Source organism: Callospermophilus lateralis, chromosome 9 (genome assembly GCF_048772815.1).
Source record: "Callospermophilus lateralis isolate mCalLat2 chromosome 9, mCalLat2.hap1, whole genome shotgun sequence".
NCBI classification, from domain to species: domain Eukaryota; kingdom Metazoa; phylum Chordata; class Mammalia; order Rodentia; family Sciuridae; genus Callospermophilus; species Callospermophilus lateralis.
This window is the reverse complement of record NC_135313.1, coordinates 134,543,662-134,564,030: the sequence shown is the minus strand read 5'-3', so window position 1 is coordinate 134,564,030 and position 20,369 is coordinate 134,543,662. Positions and strand designations below refer to the sequence as shown.

At 42.5% G+C, this 20,369-nt stretch overlaps 1 pseudogene; it reads left to right on the top strand.

Moving 5' to 3' along the window:
* The first annotated feature begins 982 nt into the window (after window positions 1-982).
* LOC143407587 (cdc42-interacting protein 4-like) lies at window positions 983-19,922 on the top strand (annotated as a pseudogene).
* The last annotated feature ends 447 nt before the right edge of the window (window positions 19,923-20,369 follow it).

The window sequence follows — 20,369 nt, the reverse complement described above, 5'->3', positions numbered from 1 at the left end:
GCTGCACCCAAGGCCCAGGGGACGACCCTGTCTAGGGACAAGACCCCTTGAACCCAGGTGCCGGGGGAGATCAGGTACAGCCGCACCCAGTGTCCAGTGGACTCCACCCTCTAGCATCAAGACCCCTCAAACCAGGTGCTGGGGAGAAATCAGGTATGGCCGCACCCAGTGTCCAGGGGACACCCCCCTCTCTGAGCAAGGCCGCTCAAACACAGTGCCAAGGAGAAATCATGTACGGCTGCACCCAGGGTCCAAGGGACTCCCTCCTCTAGGGGTGAGACACCTCGAACCTGGGTGCTGGTGAGAGACCAGGTACTCCCACTCCCAGTGTCCAGGGGACTCCCTCCCTAAGGGCCAGAACCCTCAAACCCAGTGACTAGAGGAGGTTAGGTACAACAGCACCCAGGGACGAGGGGATACTCCTGTATAGAGGTAAGACCCCGCGAACATGGTTGGCAGGGGGAGATCAGGTATGGCTGCATCCAGGGTCCAGGGGACTCCCCAGTCTAGGGACAATACCCCTCGGACCCAGATCCTGGGGAGGACATGAGGTACAGCCACACCCAGGGTCCAGGGGATGCCCCCTTCTAGGGACTAGACCCCTGGAACCCCAGGTGCCGCTTGGATATGAGGAATAGCCCCACTCAGGGTTCAGGGGGCGAAGTCTTCTAGGGATGAGACCCCTCAAAGATGGGTGCTGGGGGGAGATCAGGTATGGCTGCACTCAAGGCCCAGGGAACTCCTCCCTCTAGGGGCCAGACCCCTCGAACAAGGTGCCATGGGTAGATCAGGTACGGCCACACACAATGTGGAGGGAATCTACTCTCCAGGGTCGAGACACCTCGAACCCAGATGCGAGGGTAAGATCACTTATCCCCACAACCTGGGTGCAGGGGATTCCTCCATCTAGGGCGGAGACCCCACAAACTCCGGTGTCAGGGCTAGTTCCTGTCTCTGCCAGGGTCGAGGGGAATCCTGAACTATGGACGAGACCCCTCGAATCCAGTGCGGAGGGGATATCAGGTATGGCCAAACCTAGAGTCCAGGGACTCCCCCCCACCTCTAGGGGAAAGACCCCTCTAACCTGGGTGCCTGGGGTAAATCAGGTACCACTCCACCCAGGGTCCAATGGACTCCTCCCTCTAGGGGCGAGACCCCTCGAACCCTGGTGCTGGAGGGAGATCAGGTATGGCCGCAGCTAGTGCCCAGGGGACCCTCTAGGGGCGAGGCCCCTCGAACACAGTGCAGAGGGGAAATCATGTACGGATGTACCAGGGTCCAGGGGATGCCCCCTTCTAGGGACGAGACCCCTGGAACCAAGGTGCCGCTTGGATGTGTGGGCTAGCACCACTCAGGGTTCAGGGGAGGAACTCTTCTAGGGGTGAGACACCTCGAACCTGGGTTCCGGGGGGATAGCAGGTATTGCCACTCCCAGTGGTTAGACCCCTCAAACCCAGTGCCTAGGGGAGGTCAGATTCAGCAGTATCCCGGAAAGAGACGACGTTCCCCTATAGGCAATGGGATGCCAGGAACCGGGGTATTGGAGGAAGATGAGGATTGGCCGCACCCAGGGTCCAGGGCATTCTCCCCCTCTAGGGGCGAGATCCCTCTAACCCAGGTGCCAGGTAAAGATCAGGTATGCCCACACCCAGGGTCAAGCTGTCCCCCTCTTTAGGGCCGAGAGCCCTCGAACCCGTGTGCCAGGGGGAGGGGAGATAAGGTACCACTGCACCCAGGGACCAGGGGACACCCCCCTCTAGGGGTGAGACCCATAAAGCCTGGGGGGATATCTAGTACCACCTCACACAGAGTCGAGGGGACTCCCCACTCTAGGGGAGAGACCCTCTAATCCAGATGCTGGGGAAGATATTTTATGGTCGCTCCTAGGTTACAGGGATGCCCCCCTCTAGGGGCGAAACCTCCAAAACCAGGTGCTGTGGGGAGATCAGGTATCACCTCACCCCAGGTTTAGTGGACTCCCCCTTCTAGGGGCAAGATCCTTCCAACCCGGTGCAGGGAGGAGATAGGTTATGGCCTCACCGAGGATCCAGGGGATGCTCCCATTTAGGGGCAAGACCACTCAAACCTGGGTGCTGAGATGAGCAGTTATGGCCTCACCCATGGCCCAGGGGACTCCCCCCTCTAGGAGCGAGACCCCTCAAAGCATGTGCTGGGGGGGAAATCAGGTACAGCTGCACCCAGAGTCCAGAGAAGCCCCCCTCTAGGGGCGAGACCCCTCGAGCCCAGATGTTGCGGGGAGATCAGCTATGGCCGCATCAAGAGTCCAGGGGCCGCTATTTAGTATCGAGACCCCTCGAACACAGGTGCCAGGGGGAGATCAGATACAACCTCATCCAGGGTGCAGGGGACTCCCCCCTTTAGGGGCGAGACACCTCGAACCTGGGTGGATATCAAGTACCACCACACACATGGTCGAGAGGACTTTCCCCTCTAGGGGTGAGACCCTCGAACCCGGATGCCAGTTGGGTATAAGGTACGGCAGCATCCAGGGTCCAGAAGACTAACCCCTCTAGGGGAGCGACCATTAGAACCCGGGATTCAGGGGGGAACTCCTGCCATAGCCAGGGTCAAGGACATTCCCCACACTAGGGACAAGATTCCTCGAACCCGGGTGATAGTGAATTTCAGTTACAACCACTGCCAGGGTCCAGCAGACTACCTGTCTTGATTAGAGACCCCTCAAACCAGATGCCAGGGGGAGATGAGGTATGGCAACACTCTAGGGGTGATATTCCTCCAACTCAGATGCTGGGGGAGATCAGGTACAGCCACACCTTGGGTCCAGGGGACTCCGCGTTCTAGTGGCAAAAACTCTCCAACCAGGTGTTGGGGGCAGATGATGTATGGCCAAACCCAGGGTTAAGTGGAATCCCCCTTTTAGGTTAGAGTCCTCTCGAACCAGATGTCGGGGTAGATCAGGTATAGCAGCACTTAGGGTAAAGGGGGCTACCCACTCTAGGGGAGAGACCCCTCGAACAGGGTGTTGAAGGGATCTACCGTCGCAGCCAGGGTCGAGGGGACTTTCTGCTCAGGGGGCGAAACCTCTCGAACCAGGTGCCTGTGAGAGATCAGGGATGGCCACAGGGATAATATTAACTCATCTCAACATCATTAAGGTGACCTTCGCAAAGCCTCAGGCCAACATCATTCTACACACAGAAAAATGAAGGCATTCCGTAGAAAAACTGCAATAAGACAGGAATGCAGTTTCACCCCTTCTATTCATCATAATTCTTGAAACACTGGCTAGAGCAATTAGAAGGATAAAGACAATCCAAGTATATGTATTGGAACAGAAGAATATCAATTATCACTATTGGTCAATGATGTGTTTCTTTACCTAGAAGACCCAGAAAATTGCAATGGAAAACTTCAGAACTAGCAAATGAATTCAGCAAAGTAGCATTATATAAAATCAACACCAATAAATCATAGAAATTTCCATTTCTCTATATAAACCTCTGAGATGGAAATGACAAACCAAATTAAAAACTCAAATGAGAGTGTCACCAGCAGAGAACACTTAGAAGATAGGATATCAGACAACACACACAGAGTATGTCATATCGAATAAAATGTAGACAGCACAAAGAGACTGACAAGAAACCAAAAACAAAAGATCATCCAAGAGATATGTGATAGCATAAAGAGACAAATTTAAGAGTGATTGGGATGGAGGAAAGTATTGTGGTCCAAACCAATGGAATAAGCAATATGTTCAATGCAATGATATTAGAAAATTTTCCAGAAAAGAAGAATGAAAAAGAAATCCAAATCCTAGAATCATACAGGAGACATAGGTGAAAAAGTTCCACACCAAGACACATTGCAATGAAAATGCTGACCATACAGAACAAGAAGAAAATTTTAAAAGCCACAAGAGAATGGAAGAAGATAACAAACAAGCATATATCAATTGGGTTAAAGGCTGATCTTTTAACACAGACCCTGAAAGCTAGAAGATTCTGGAACAATCTATTTACAATGCTAAAAGATACTGTTTTCTCATGAAGACATTTTTATTCAGCCAGATTAACCTTCAGGTTTCAAGATGAAAAAAAAAAACCTTCTTAATACACAAAAGTAAAGAGAATATGCAGGTAGAAAACAGGCAGTTAAACACATCCGTGGCAAAATTTTCATGAAAAGAAAATAAAAAATAACAATGAAAATCCAAAAGTGGGAGAGAGTACACTATATTCAAATCTAATCAAAGAGAAAAATCAAACAATTTAAAATGACAAAAACAAATATTGCTTGATATACAAACCACATCTAAATAGTAAACCTGAATGTAATTGGTTTAAACTCACCATTCCAAAGACATAAGCTAGTAGAATGGATTTAAAAAAAAAAGGATCCTACAATATGCTGCATACAGGAGACTCATTTGATTGGAAAAGCAAGAGACTGAAGGTGAAAAGTTGGGAAAAACAATACCACTATCATGAAACTTTGAAGGATGCAGGGGTGTCCATACTCATATCAAATAAAGTAGACTTCTAACTATAGTTTATTGAAAGGGACAAAGAAGGACATTATATGCTGTGCAAGGAATCCATACACTAAAAAAATAACAATCATTAATAACTATGCCCAATCCATGGTGCAGCTATGTTCACCTAAATATCTGTTCTCAAGTTCAAGAGTCAAATAGACCACAGCACAATAAACATGGGTGATTTTAACTCACCTCTGTCACCACGGGAAAGATCGACCAAACAATTTGGATTAAAGAAATTATAGAACTCAATAACACATTGCATAACTTAGACTTAATTCACATATATAACATATCCAACAACATCAAATGGATAACATGTGTACTTAGTAGCACATGGATCCTTCTAGAAAGTAAACACTATATTATGCCACAGAGCACCTCTTAGCAAATACAAAGGAGAAGAGTTACTACTGTGCATTTTATCCCATCATACTAGAATGCAATAGGAAATCAATGATAAAAGAAGGAAGAAAAATTCCTTCCTTAAATAGAGAATGAACAATATGCTTCTGAATGAAAAACGACTTACTGAAGACAGCCAGGAGGGGATTAAATGTTTTTTAGTGGTAAATGGGAACACAGACACAAAATATTGAAATTCCTAGGACACCAGAAATGCAGTAATAAGAGGAAAATGCATTGCATGAAGTTTATTCCTTCAAAGAAGAAAGTGTCAATGAATAAATGACCACACAATACACATAAAAGCCATAGAAAAAGAAAAATAATCCAGCAGCTAAAGCAGTAGAAGTCAAGCAAACATTAAAATCAGAGCTGAAATCTGTGGAATCAAAAGAAAAGAAATATTTGGAAAAACTGCTAAAACTCAGAATTGGTTCTTTTTGAAAAATACATAAATTTGAAAGATTCTTAGGCATGCTAATGAAGAGAAGGAGAGAGCTACCCAAATTACTAGCATACATGATGAAAAAGGAAATATCAGAACAGACACTACAGAAATACAAAAGATAAAGAGAAATTATTTTCAAACCATATTCTAATAATAAAACATATTTTGAAAGAATCGGTAAATTTCTAAAGTCATAAGACCTGCCTAGAGACAGGCAGGAGAATATGCACGAATGATAAGGACCAACAGCAAGTGAAAACATAGAAGAAGCCATCAAAAGACTGCCAACTTATAAAAGTCCAAGACCACATGGATATACAGCCAAGTTTTCCAACACCTCTCAAGAAGAACTAATACACATACTCTTCAAATCATTTCAGGGAATAGAAAAGAGGGAGTACTCCCAACTTCATTCTCTGAGGCCAATATCACCATGATTCCAAAACCAGACAAACACACCTCAAAGAAAGAAATCTTCAGACCAATGTCTCTAATGAATATGGATACATAACTCCTCAGTTGAATTCTGGCAATTTGCATACAAAGACATATCAAAAGGATCGTGCACCATGATCAGGAGGGATTCATCCCAGTTCTGCAAGGTTGTTTCAACATACAGAATTTAATCAATGTAATTCATCACATCAATAAACCTCAAGATCAAAACCATAAGATTGTCTCAATAGACAGAGTAAAAGCATTTGACAACAACCAGCACCCCCTTTATTGAAAACACTGGAAAAACTAGGGATACCAGGAACTCATTTCAACATCATAAAGGCTACCTACGCTAAGCTTCAGGCCAACATCATTCTAAACACAAAAACATGAAGGCATTTTCTCGAAAAACTGCAACAAAAGAGGAATGCTCTGTTTCAAAATTTCTATTCAACATACTTCTTGAAAAAAATGGCCAGAGAAAATAGAGAGACAAAGGAAATCAAAAAGATATGTATAGGAAAAGAAGAACATCAATTAGCACCATTGGCCTCTGATATGTTTCCACACCTAGAAGATCCAGAATATTTCACCAGAAATTTACAAGAAGTAGCATAAGAATTCAGCAAAGTAGCTTGATATAAAATCAACATCAATTAATCCAAGGAATTTTTCTATATAAGCCTTTGAGATGGAATGATAAAACAAATAAAAACTCAAATGAGAGTGTCACCAACAGAGGAGAACACTTAAATGATTGGACATCAGACAAGAAACACAGAGTTTGTCATATCGAATAAAATGTAGAAAGCACGAAAAGACTGACAAAAAGCCAAACAAAGATCATCCAAGAGATATTGGATAGCTTAAAGAGACAAATTTAAGAGTGATTGGGATGGAGGAATGTATTGTGGTCCAATCTAATGGAATGTGGAATATGTTCAATGCAATAATATTGAAAAACTTTCCAGAAAAGAAGGATGAAACAGAAGTTCAAATCATAGAATCATACAAGACACCGATATGAAAAAGATTCATACCAAGACACATTACATTGAAAATGCCCAACATACAGAACAAGAAGAGAATTTAAAATGCCACAAGAGAATGGAAGAAGATAACATATAGGTGTATATCAATTAGCTTACAGGATGAACTTTCAACACAGACCCTAAAAGCTAGAAGATCCTGGAAAAATAATTTTATAATTCTTAAGGACACTGTATTCTAAAGAAGACTTTTGTATACACCAAGATGAATCTTCAGGTTTGAAAATGATGAAAAAAAAAAAAAAAACACTTCCCGATAAACAAAAATATGAGAATCTGCAGGTAGAAAACTGGCGGTGCAACACATCCTTGGCAAATTTTTTCATGAAGAGGAAATGAAAAATAACAATTAAATCCAACAGTGTGAGAGAGTAAACTAAATTAAAATCTAATCAAACAGAAAAATCAAGTCAATTAAAATAACAAAAACAAACCAGTATTGCTAAATATACAAACCTTATCTCATTAGTAACCGTAAATGTAAATAGCTTAAACTCACCATTCCCAAGACTAGGCTAGTAGACTGAATTTACAATAAAACCTACAACAACACGCCGCATACATATGACACATTTGTAGGAAAAGCATTCAGAGACTGAAGGTAAAAGTTGGGAAAAACAATACCATTCTCATGAAAATTTGAAGGATGCAGGGATGTCCATACTCATATCAAATAAAGTACACTTCTAACTAAAGTTTATCGAAAGGGACAAAGAAGGACATTATGTGCTGTACAAGGGAACCATACACTAAAAAACCATAACAATCATTAATATCTATGCCCAAACCATGGTGCAGCTATGTTCACCTAAATATCTTTTCTCAAGTTCAAGAGTCAAATAGACCACAGCACAATAAACATGGGTGATTTTAATTCACCTATGTCACCACGGGAAAGATCGTCCAAACAATTTGGATTAAAGAAATTACAGAAATCAATAACACAATTCAAAACTTAGACTTAATTCACATATGTAACATAAGCAACGACATCAAATGGATAACATGTGTTCTTAGTAGCACTTGGATCCCTCTCAAAAGTAAACACTATATTATGCCACAGGGCACCTTTTAGCAAATACAAAGAAGGAGAGTTACTACCATGCATTTTATCCCATCATAATGGAATGAAATAGAAAATCAATGATAAAAGAAGGAAGAAAAATTCCTTCCTCAAATAGAGAATGAACAATAAGCTTCTGAATGAAAAATGACTTACAGAAGACATCCAGGAGGAGATTGAATGTTTTTAGAGGTAAATGGGAACACAGAAACAAAATATTGAAATTCCTAGGACAGTAGGAATGCAGTATTAAGAGGAAAATGCACTGCATGGAGTTTATTCCTTCAAAGAAAAAAGAGTGAACAAGTAAATTACCGCACACTATATTTAAAAGCCCTAGAAATAGAAAAACAAACCAGCAGTAAAAGCAGTAGAAGGCAAGCAATCATTAAAATCAGAGTTGAAATTTGTTGTATCAAAAAAAAAGAAACATTTGAAAAAATAGAAAAAACACAGAGTTGGTTCTTATTAAAAAATACAAAATATTGACAGAATCTTAGCCATGCTAATGAAGAGAAGAAGAGAGAGAACCCAAATTACTATCATATGTGATGAAAAAGGCAATATCAAAACAGATACTACAGAAATACTGAAGACAATGAGAAATTATTTTCAAACCATAACTCTTATAATTTAGAATATTGTGAAGGCATTTGTAAATTCCTAATTTTATATGACCTGCCCAGAGAGAGGTAGGAAGATGTACACAAATTAAAGAGACCAATAACAAGTGAAGACATAGAAGAAGTCATAAAATGATTGCCAACCAAGAAAAGCCCAGGACCAGATGGATATACAGCCACGTTTTACAAGACCTCTCAAGAAGTACTCATACCAATACTCTTCAATCTATAGATTGAAGGGGGTACAGCAAAGTTCATTCTCTGAGGCTAATATCACCATGATTCCAAATCCCGACAGAGACACCTCAAATAATCAAAACTTCAGACCAATAATTTAATGAATATAGATGCAAAAATTCTCTGTTCATTTTTGGCAAATCAAATACAAATCATATCAAAAAGATCATGCTCCATGATCAGGTGGGATTTATCCCAGGTATTCAAGGTTGTTTCAACATAAGGGAATCAAACAATGCCATCCATCATATCAACAGACTTCAAAGTAAGAACCATATGACCATCTCAATAGATGCAAAAAAAAGGATTTGACAAAATACAGTACCCATTTAAGTTCAAAACACTGAAAAAAAATAGGAACAACAGGAACTAATCTCAACATCATAAAGGCTATCTCTGCGAAGCCTCAGGCCAAGAGTATTCTAAACACAGAACAAAGGAAGGCATTGGCTCGACAAACTGCAACAATACAGGAATGCCATGTTTCACCAATTCTATTCTACATAGTTTTTGAAACACTGGTTAGGGCAATAAGAGAGACAAAGGAAATCACAGGGTTATGTATAGGAAAAAACGAATGTAAATTAGCACTATTTGCTGATCATATGATTCTATACCTAGGAGACCCAAAACACTCCAAAAGAAAACTTCTAGAACAAGTAAATGAATTCAGCAAAGTAGCAGGATATAAAATCAACACCAATAAATCAATGGAATTTCTGTATATAAGACTCTGAGATAGAAATGAGGAAAACTGCGCCATTCAAATGGAGAACACCTTATGCTGTGCTGGTGCTATTGTGAGAGCCAAGGGCACTGGAGGAAAATGTTTCATGCCTTCTGTGTGCATAGCCTCCCTGTTTTCTTGAGACTTGCACCTTCCCTTGCAGTGCTGTCTTCTGTCTCTTCTTCATGTGGGCACCTCTCATTCTTGTGCTCCTTGGAATCTGAGTAGCCCTGGGATGCATGTGGCCCTACCAACCCTCTCACTCCTCTTCTCCCACAGAAGCTGCTCTTTGCTGGCTCCTGCTCTCAGTTGGTCCAGATGCCCCTGGCAGACTCTGTGAAGTACCACATCTGTGCAGACTGTGTCCTTGTGTGGGACTCCTACTCTGCCTGGAGCATCAACACTAGTAACTGTTTGTCTGTGCCCAGCTACTCTGGGTGACCTGGGTTCTGCAAGGGCTGGGACCAGGAAGGTGTGTTGGAACTAAGCTTCTAATACCCCTTTCCTCTGCCAGATCTCTACTTGTTCAGAACATGGGGATCTCAGACACCATAGGCTTTTGTGACCTTCATGGCACTAAGAAAGGTGAGCTTTTTTTGTGGCCCCCTTCCCTCCATATGGGCTGTGGTTCTTAGGTGGATTTTCCACATCACACCTTCCTGGCCCTTGGTCTCTTGCACTGACTCTGCTACCTTCTCTCTCTGTTGCTACAGTCATGTGAATGCTGAAAAACATCACAATGGTAGTGGGCACAGACTTGGTACTTCCCTGTCCTTCTCCTCCAAGTTGGCCTATGCCCGCTGGATCTTTGAGGGCCAGGACCTACCTGCAGACGAGCCAGGCTCCATCCACTATGATGCCTGTCTCCAAGCCCTGGTGGTGATGGCTGCCCAATATCACCATGCTGGGGCCTACAACTGCTTTTCAGAGGAATAGGGGACATGGCTGGGTATTGAGGGGTACCTTGTGGCTGTGATAGTGGGCCCCTCAGTGACCTGGAGGTTCAGGCCCCCATGGAATACCTGTGACTTATGTGGCTGGCTGTGGTTGCCCTGGGGGCTCTGTGCCTGCTGTTACGGGTTCTTCTGGTTTGGTCGCTTTGCCAGCAGCTTCAGGAAAATCTGGAAAATGATATCAAGGCAGCAGAGAGGATTCTGTTGTACCCGCTGGAGTTGCTCAAAGAACACATCAGTCCCCTTTCCAGCTCAGAAACAGAAGAGTAATTTTGAGATCCTGTTGGATACTAGTAATTGGATGGTCCCCTCAAGATTGTGCCTGGACACGCTGGGGCCAGCTTGGAGTTGGGTCCCTATCTGCACCTCCTGGCATCCCAGGCCAGCCCCTGCTTTTTTGAACAAATCTTTCTAGGGCCCTCAGGAGCAGGCCTAAGGGCCTGTGATATTGTTTAGAGACACTTTTGGTTGTTAAAATGGTGGGTGTTGTCTACGTCCTTTCATGCCCAGGTCAGCTCCCACCCTAAGGATTGTTCTGGCTCAGAATTTCAGTTGTGCTGATGTTGAGAAAGAAAACTTGCCCTGTCCAAAGCAGGGCCCTTCCCCTCCAGGTTGCTCTGACACACCTGTCATCTTGCTCTCCTCAGAACACTGTTGTCACCTGACTCCATTTTGTTTCTTTGTTTATGTATTTTCTAATTCCACAATGATAAAGATCTTTTCACTTGTATTGTGTGAATTATTCCTCCTTCAAATGATACCTTTTCTCTGGGGTCATTTTGCTTTATTCAGATGTATTATTTTTTGTACTGGGGACTGAATCCAGGGTTGCCACATCCCAAGCCCCTTTTTTATATTTTACTTACAGATCGCACCTCCCTGAATTCCTTAAAGCCTCACTAAGTTGCTGAGATTGTCCTTGAACTTGCGATCCTCTGCTATCAGGCTCCAGAGTTGCTTGGATTACTGGTGTGCACCAAAATATGTGGTTTAATTGTTTAATAACAGCTTAATAGTTTTTTTTTCAGGGAGAAAGCTGTCCTTTCCTGCTCGTACTCTAGTTATAGTTTAACTAGTCATAAATCTCTAGAATGACAGGTTGTTGTTGTTCAGTCCTTTGGAAATCTCTTTTATCTGCTTGTGTCTGCAGCAGTTGTTAAATCTTCTGTTAATCGGATTATTGATCTTTGATGCATAATGTTCTTTTGGGTTTCTTTTAGATGTTCTCTTTTTTATTTATATTTCAATTATTGTTATTTTATTTTTGGTTTTTGGGACTGGGGATTGAAGCGAGGGACACTCTAACCCTGAGCTACATTTCCAGAATTTTTATATTTTATATGGAGTCAGGTTCTCACTAGGTTGGTTAGGGCCTTACTAAGCTGCTGAAGCAGGCTTTGATCTCCAGATCTTCCTGCCTCACTCTGAGTCATTGGGATTACAGGCATTCACCACCATACTCAACTTAGATTATAACTTTTAAAAATTGGTATATTGTAAATATACATAATCATAGGATTCATTATGCCACATCTGTGCATGCCCATAATTTGGTCAGTCTGGTATATAATATTCTTAACTTTGGATTTTTTCTCTCTGAGTTTAATGTAGATTTCCGTCCTATAACTCCAAGTTGATAAGTCAGGGTGTCTGATTTTGTGAGGGAGTTTCTGCTGCTTTTATTTTCTTTGTACATCTATTCAAATGGTCCCTTTTCTCACTTTTATGTTTTGTTCATTTGTTACCTTATCAGGGAGGCCATCCCTGCCCACTGCATTCAGAGCACCTAGCACCACCATAATATATATATATATGCACACACACACAGTTTATGCACACAGATATATTTCAGACTAAGCATATATTTATGTATAAGATACACACATATGTGTTATTCTTACCTTTCCATAAGCTCCATGTAAGCTCCATATAGTATCATGCTGGCCTGTAATCTCAGTGACTCCAGAGTCTCAGTGGGAAGATTGCATGCTCCCAGACAACTTGGACAATTTAGTGAGGCCCTGTCTCACAAAACAAAAAGGGCTGAGGAGTAGTTCAGTAGAAGAACACTCCTGAGTTCATTACATTAAACAAGTTTCTTTAATTTTTACAAATTATTATTTGCCCAAATCTATGAGTTGGAGGAAAATATTGATATTTAGTATTTTATACTCATTTGGGAAGATAATTCTTGACTTTTATTTTATAAGTCATAAGAAAGAAACCAAGCTTAGCTTTTCAAAAATTAGTTACCCTGACAAAAATAAAATTCTAAACTTGCACTTGCTTCCATTCCCCGAATAATATAAAAGAATTGATTTTACAAGAACTACAAGAAACCTGAAATTCCTTGAAGCACCAGTTCAACAAATTTATTCCCACAGTAATTCTGAAAATATTAATTTAATTAAGGCAAATAATTGTGTCTTGTAAAATGGGAATGTTGGACCTCTGTTTCTTTATTGTTTTATATTCCAAGGGGCTTCCCAGAAATGTACCAATTTAAAATCTTGTTAATTAGCCATTATTTAATGAGATTAACTATCATTATTTTGGAATACTAAGTATAGTGAAAATAATAGCTAAAGAATATAACTATGCTAAGCAATCAATAACTTGGTTTATTTATCCTAACAACAATGCAAATTTTATAAAGAAAGACAAGAATTTAAAAAAAAAAAACAATGTTTGTCTGTTTGTTTTCCACAGATACATCACCATGTATCTGTGGAACACAATGCTGGTTACTGTTCAAAGCATTTATTGAATGATTGATTGATGGATATAAAACCAATCTAATCATATGGAGGACCTATTTCCTCAACATTATTGTTAATTTCCTCCAGGTTCCATTGGGAACATAGGTGCTGCTCGTTATTCCTAAAGAAATTGAGATAGAGAACTGGTTAGAAGAGGATATTCATATCTTCTGAATTTACTGCAAAATAGTTTCACTGATTTACATTAGCTATGTAGTGGATGAATAAAGGTATGGAAAAAATGTTACTTGCTGAGAATGAATAACTCAAGGTGCCTTTCTTTGTTGGGGCCAAGCTCCAGATACGACATTTACTTTCCTCAACTAAAAGTACCATGAGGTTTTTTCCAAAAATATAATTTATGAAGTGAATAACTTCAAATTTATCAGAGTTCATATTTATCTCAAATATATATACAATAAGGAGTTTGGTCAAGGTCAATTTGAACGACCAAGGAAAGAAGTACCACCATTGACAAGATGTGAACATAAACTTTTATTCAAACCCATTAGAGTTGCCAGCAACACTGTACTTTTTTATCACTTTTGATATATTTCTTCCACTGTATGCCCCAAATATGGCTTTACTTATATATGAGGAAAAGGCTATGTCTTTGGATGCTATCTGGGTTAGTGAAAGTTGAATCTTCCCTCTGATAAAATGACTTAAGCCTGAACATTGGTTGATTCACATTAAGTTATAACCATGGGCCAATAACATCAAGAGAGTCTCCCTATCACATGTTTCTATGCTTTTGGTTACTCATCAGCATCTAATAGGATATCATTACAGGGAGAGAAGTCCTGTTAGTTTGAACATATTTTGATCACTATACCTGAAAAAAAGATATGATCACTTGTTTCTTCTACATCACAGGACATGATTTTTCTTCCAAGCTACCTAAACATGTCTACATTTTTATGGTTTTCTTGTTCCTGAAATGTGTGATTCTAGAATTTAGCTGTGCCTAGTAATGGGACACACTACCAATGGAAAGAAAACATAGCAAAGCCCACTCAGTGAAATAAATCAAGGTGCCTTTCTTTGTTTGGGGCCAAGCTCCAGATAAGACATTTACTTTCCTCAACTAAAAGTACCATGAGGTTTTTTCCAAAAATATAATTTATGAAGTGAATAACTTAAAATTTATCAGAGTTCATATTTATCTCAAATATATATTCAAATTTACTTCAGTCCAATCAGTATGAAACAACTAAAACTTCCACTAATTATGTGCAGATAAAATAGCCAACTAGTTGATATTTTTAATCAATAAACTCCTTGGGGATAGTTACCTATTCTTTGTAAATTTTTATTTCAATGAAAAAATTATTATTTCAAATAATAATTTCAATAAAATAATTTACCAAAAAAAGTACATACAGATCCAAATTCACTTATACTTAATAAACATTGGAAACAAGATATACTCCATAACTTTGTGTCAAAACACAAGTGATATCAAATTGATCTGAAGCAATTTACAGTTCTTATATAACTCATTTTCAACCCCCAGCCCTATGTTGCAGCTCCGCCTACAGGAGTGTGTCTTCCCCACCACACTGGGCAGGAGCTAGTGCTGACAGTTAGGGCACCATCATATTTGCAGAATGCTTTATACCTGATCTGCCTCCACCCATGTGTTTCATGCCTTTTCCCTGTCCCCACAGAAATTGCAGGTCAAGGATGAGTATAGAGCCATCTTCAGTGAGATCAGTAAATCAGGGTACTGGCTGCTGTCAGAGACGCAACTGCAGGTGTTAATCATCATCACCAAGTGCTTTGAGGACATGAAGGTGGCTGCTTAAGCTGTGGATGCCAAGAATGTGGGTGTCTGAGTAGGCCAATGAGTGGGCACTGTGGGGATCTCCCAAACTAGGTATGGCCTTGCCCCTGACTGCCCACTCACTGTTCCTTCCCCCAGGACACCCAGATTCTCATATAGGTGCACAAGTCAGGTTATGCCCACCCTGGTGATGTGGAAATTGAGGACTTCTGCCAGCCTGTGATCTGTGCACACTCAGAAAATGGCCTGGACACCTGCTCCGATGGAGACCCTAAGTTCCAGGGCCCTGGCCATAGTTGTGCCAAGCACTGGCCTTTTGACAAGAAGAGCAAGGTGGGCGCCCAGAATGTTGTGAGAAGAGAGTGAGTGGGGCCAGCTGAGGCCCTAATGAGTTGAGCCCAGCCACAGAAATGCTAATTCCTGGGCCATACTTTTTCTCTTTGCTACATTCCTGTGCTGGAGGGAAGGAAGGCAAGTCAGCAGCACATTGGCCTGGGAGTCTCCTGAGGCTGAGGAGGGCAGGATGTTGTCCTGTGGCATCTGTCTGCTCATGCTCGGGATGCTGGGAGAAGATCTGCTGGTGGAATTCGTGCTGGACTGACAGTTTGTGTTCTTGTATTTTAGGAGTGCCCCTAACCCCAGATCTCTATCCAGCTGATGGATCCTTATGCCCTATAGTTTTGGTATTTTTTGTTTGTGTGTGTGTTTTCAGCATCAGACGTAAACCATAACACCACCGGTTTATATCTTGGACAGCCCCTGACTCCCTAGTATGCCTTAGACACCTCCCACTGTCACCAGCCATCCTGGTCTTCAGCCCTCTTCTCCTAAGCTGTAACCCCTGACCTTTCCTGCCTTCCACAGCCCTCTATAAGTGGCATGCCACTTTGGCCTGTGTCTGAAGACTTTCTTCATGCAAATGCCTCCTGTACCTCCTTCTAAACTGAGTCCAGAAAGCCCAGTGGAATATAGCATCCCTGTTCCAGCCCCTAGACTGCCGCAGTCTCTGGCTGGGCAAAAATCACGAGTCTCCACACAGCTTGTAGATTCAAACAGCAATTCTTTATTCCCGATCTCACACCAGCCATCTACAAACACGTTCTGGGGGAATCCAAGTTCTCTGCCCAAATCCACACTCGGGTTTCTGTCTCCCAAAATATACTGTCTGACCCTAAGCACTCAAGAGAAACTCAGCAGCAGGATACGCCCTATTCTAAAGGGGGAACACCCTAATCTCCTATTATGCTAAACCGCCCTATTCAAAAGGGGGAACACCCTAAACAGGGATCCTGCCCTGGTCCTTGAGCAAGGTCACCTTTCAGAAGTCCTTCCACTAGACAGCATGGGAGTAAGCTGGCAAGGAATTTGTCATACCTACTTGGCTGATGGCTCCCAGCACTAGACCTAATAGTCAAGGGATGTAGGAGATGGGGTAGAGAGAGGTGTGACCTCTTACTCTGAGTCTAATGTCCTCCTTGTTACCTATCAGATTTTGTGTTGCCCTTACATGTATTTTCTGTGTGATTATGCATCTTGAGTTGGGATATTGTTACTATTTTTTATTTCTTTTTTGCTTTTGCTTCTCTGCATCCATACTTATGTTCATCCTTCTGTCCATCTTCATTTTCTGCCCTTGCCTCTTCCTTGCCTGTCCCCTCCTGGACCCAGCTGGTAGTCATGCCCCCCCAACCCTCTTCCCACTAGAGGGTGTCATGTCCTTGGCCTTGCCTAATGGGTTCCCTTACCAGCTATGTCTATGATCCCTTGGTCTTATTGAGTGAGATCAGTAAGTCAGTCAATCTGTGGCTATCATCCTTCCAGATCCTTCCAGGAGGCCATGGGGGTCAATGAGGACTGCAGGAGGAGGGATGGCATTGGCCCTCCCATCAGCAAGGTGGTGGACCATAGGCTTGCTTCCTGCAGCCAGCTGGGCCCCACTCCTTCTTCACTCTGTCCATGAACTTGCTCCAAAGATATTTGGAAGGGGAGGAAGGTGGACTTGAATCCTCAGGAGTGTGCATCACCTGGAAGCTTCAGCTTCAGAATCCCAGAATCAACCCTCTCTTTCCTTTACAGACTGTGGCTTCAGAGGATTTTAGCCACTTGCCCAAGAGCACCAGAGAAAGCAGCTCCAGTATCAGTTAGAAGAACACAACCAGGAGCTGCAGAAGAGGTGAATCAGAGGTAGGGCCTGGCAGAGGGGCCAGGCAGGGGACTGAAGAGTGCCATTGGGTTATATTTAAAAGAATGGTATGCACAGCAGGAGAGTGCTTGCCTAGCACAGACAAAAAGTAACCATAAAATATTTACACTCAAATACAACCAAAAATGTCACAGAGACACCAGCAGGGAGGTTTTATAGGTGATTCTTCATGTGCCTGGAGGAAACTGTTGCTTTCGCTCCCATGCAAGGATTTCTAGCAAATAGAGTGAAAGCTGTCAGCTTATTTAGAAGGCTGGGGAACCTGGGTTCCCAAATCAGTGAGCAAGAATTCAAGCCAATGAAATTATGGTCTCATTTTACTCACTTCTGGTTTTAGATACAAAATCCTGACAAGAAAATTTAATGATGTACTACAAAACAATACATGGCATAGTGGTGTTAGTTGGGTGCAGGTATCTAATGCCACAGAACTGTATGCTTCATAGTAATCACAAGAGGAAATTTTGTGTTATGTCTCCTTCACTAGAATAGGAAATAGGTTATTTTTTAAAGAAAAAATACATAATCAATTGGGCATTATCCCAACAATGCAAACATGGCTCAATATCAAGAAGCCTTACAGTCTAATCCACATTAGAGAGCTAAAAGGAAATAAAAGCATATGGCTAACTATTTAATAATTCAAACATTTAAATATTAAAAATAAAAATCTGCCATATTAAAAAGAAAGTCTTTACTCACGTTCTCCCAAGCAGCAAATTTCTCTTCCCAGTCCTTCACAAAATAGGAAGGATGTTTGCCACTTGCCAGGAGGTGATCAAGTTCTTGTTTGCTGTCTGCAAGTTATCTCTTGGACAGACAGGGATGAAGTTGCATCCTCCACTGGGTGTTTTCTGGGTTCTATGATGGAGCAGCAGGTACAGGGTATATGCCTAGAGTCAAGGCAGCCTGCTCATGAATTCCAGCTCCTGGAGGTAATGGGCAGCTTGATATAGCAGTTAGTATCTCAGTTTCTTCATCTGTGACATGGGTCAGGTAATAACTGAAAGGAAGCTGAGCTGAGGTCTGTCATATTCCACTAGTGCAGTTCCCACTACCCAGATGTATAGAGGAGATGGGAATGGGAGACTAATGACAGGAATTGCAGCTAGAATCACAGACATCCACTGTACTCAAGGCTCTATTCTACTCACTTCACATGGACTTCCTGGATATCTTAGGTTTTTCTAAGGGATGGTAAGCACAGATAGAATTCTGACTCTCTTACTGAGTTTCCTTTCTTTCCTGTACATTTCAAGTGCTAGCAATAAAACCTAGTGCCTTGCACCTGCCAGTGGAGTGCTCTGACATTGAGCTACTTCTTAGCCTCCTAGAGAAATATATATATATATATATATATATATATATATATATATATATATATATATATATATTAATTGTTAGGACTTGCTGTGTACAAGTACTGTACCAGTCCTCACAACAGCCCACATGGCACACGCATGCATTTATTCCCATTTTTAAGATTAAGGTCTACAGATAGTGCTCTATAGCCTAAGCTCACACCACCAGGAAATGCCAACCCAAAATGCCAACCCAGGCAGTTAGCCCTACTAGAATTGGAGCTCTTTTTTGTGGGTTTGGCCACATTTCCCAGACTGGCCTCTAACTCTTGGGCTCAAACAATCCTAATACTTCAGCTTCCCCAGTAGCTGACACCACAATTGCAGGCCACCATGTCTGGCCCCCACATTTGAGTTGTAATAAGTGTGTGGTCTTCCTCATTGCTGCAAGGCCCTTCAACCACTACTCTTTTCTTCCCCATCTTGCCCCAGGGAATCTCCGAAGAAAATGAAGTGCATGTATGATAATACACTCCAGATGGGTGACCTTGCCAGCTTTGAGTCCCACATCACAGAAACACTAAGCAACATCAAACGGCTGAAATTTTAAGTACTGAAGTACAAGGTAAGGTGAAGGCCCTGCGGAGGGGTAGAGTCATCACCAGACTGGCTAAGATACTTCTGGGTGGGGTACAGAGATCCAGTTGTTTCTCATCAACATCTTGGGTATGCATGGATGATCTCAGGAAGAATCCAGGTGCAGGGTGGGCCAACCTCTGAACTCTGGCCTGGAGGTGATGTGATCTCATACTCCAAGGCTTGGCTGGCAGAAGCTGAGAGCCGGATCCTGAGAAACCTAGGGGATAGCCTGTGCCAGCACACCTGTCCTCACAACCCCCCATCCAGTGTCCCCAGGGACATTAGCATAAATGCTTCACAGGTCAACAAGGAGAGGTGAGCCGGGAGGCCAGAGTACGTATGGCCAGAAAGACACAGAGGACCTGCCTCCATCTGCCTTCTTGCCCCACAAAGCTCTGAAGAGCACACCTCAGAAGAGGGCCAGGAAACCCCTATCTACACGGCATGTGATGAGGATTTTGAGGAGCCTGCATCACCCATAGGCCAGTGTGTGTCCATTTACCACTTTGAAGGTGAGAACACATGGGGGTGGAGGGGTGGGGGCACATCAGTTGCTCTGGTGTCTCTGGCTAGTTTGTTCAAGTTTTTCTAATGCAGAGAACTGGGACCAATCCACAATAGGGTCCAGCGAAGGCAGCATCTCTGTGACCAAGGTGAGGACCTCAGTCTGATGAAAGAGGACAAAGGCAATGGCTGGATATGGGTCTGGCAGACACAGGGAGGTGAAGGCTATGTGCCCACCTCCTACCTCTGAGTGCCACTCAACTGAACTTGCCAGAAGCAGGAAGAGAGTGTCTATAAGCTGCTGCTCCTGGGCCATGGGGAGCCCCAGGACATATGCACTTTATTTCTGCCCCATAGCTTTGGCTGTGACCTGTGTAACCTGCTGCCCACCCCCATCCCACCTGTCATCCCAATAGACCCACTGTGCCTTTCAAAATCAATGTACATACACATGTTCAAGTCTTTTCTTCCTGCAACTTGGCTTGGGCCATTTTGTTACATATCATTCTTGTTGCTCTGCAATAAAGCAACCATAGCAAGCTTTCAAATATAAAACTTCAGAATATGAACAAGCTCCTGAGCACTTTGGTGTAACTCACTCAAAGTGACCAGTTAAATTCTGCTACACTTGTTTGATATTGTTCTGCTCCTTCTATGGAGGAAGAAGAAACCCATATTCACACCTTTGGTTAGCCCAGTCATATTCACTTCT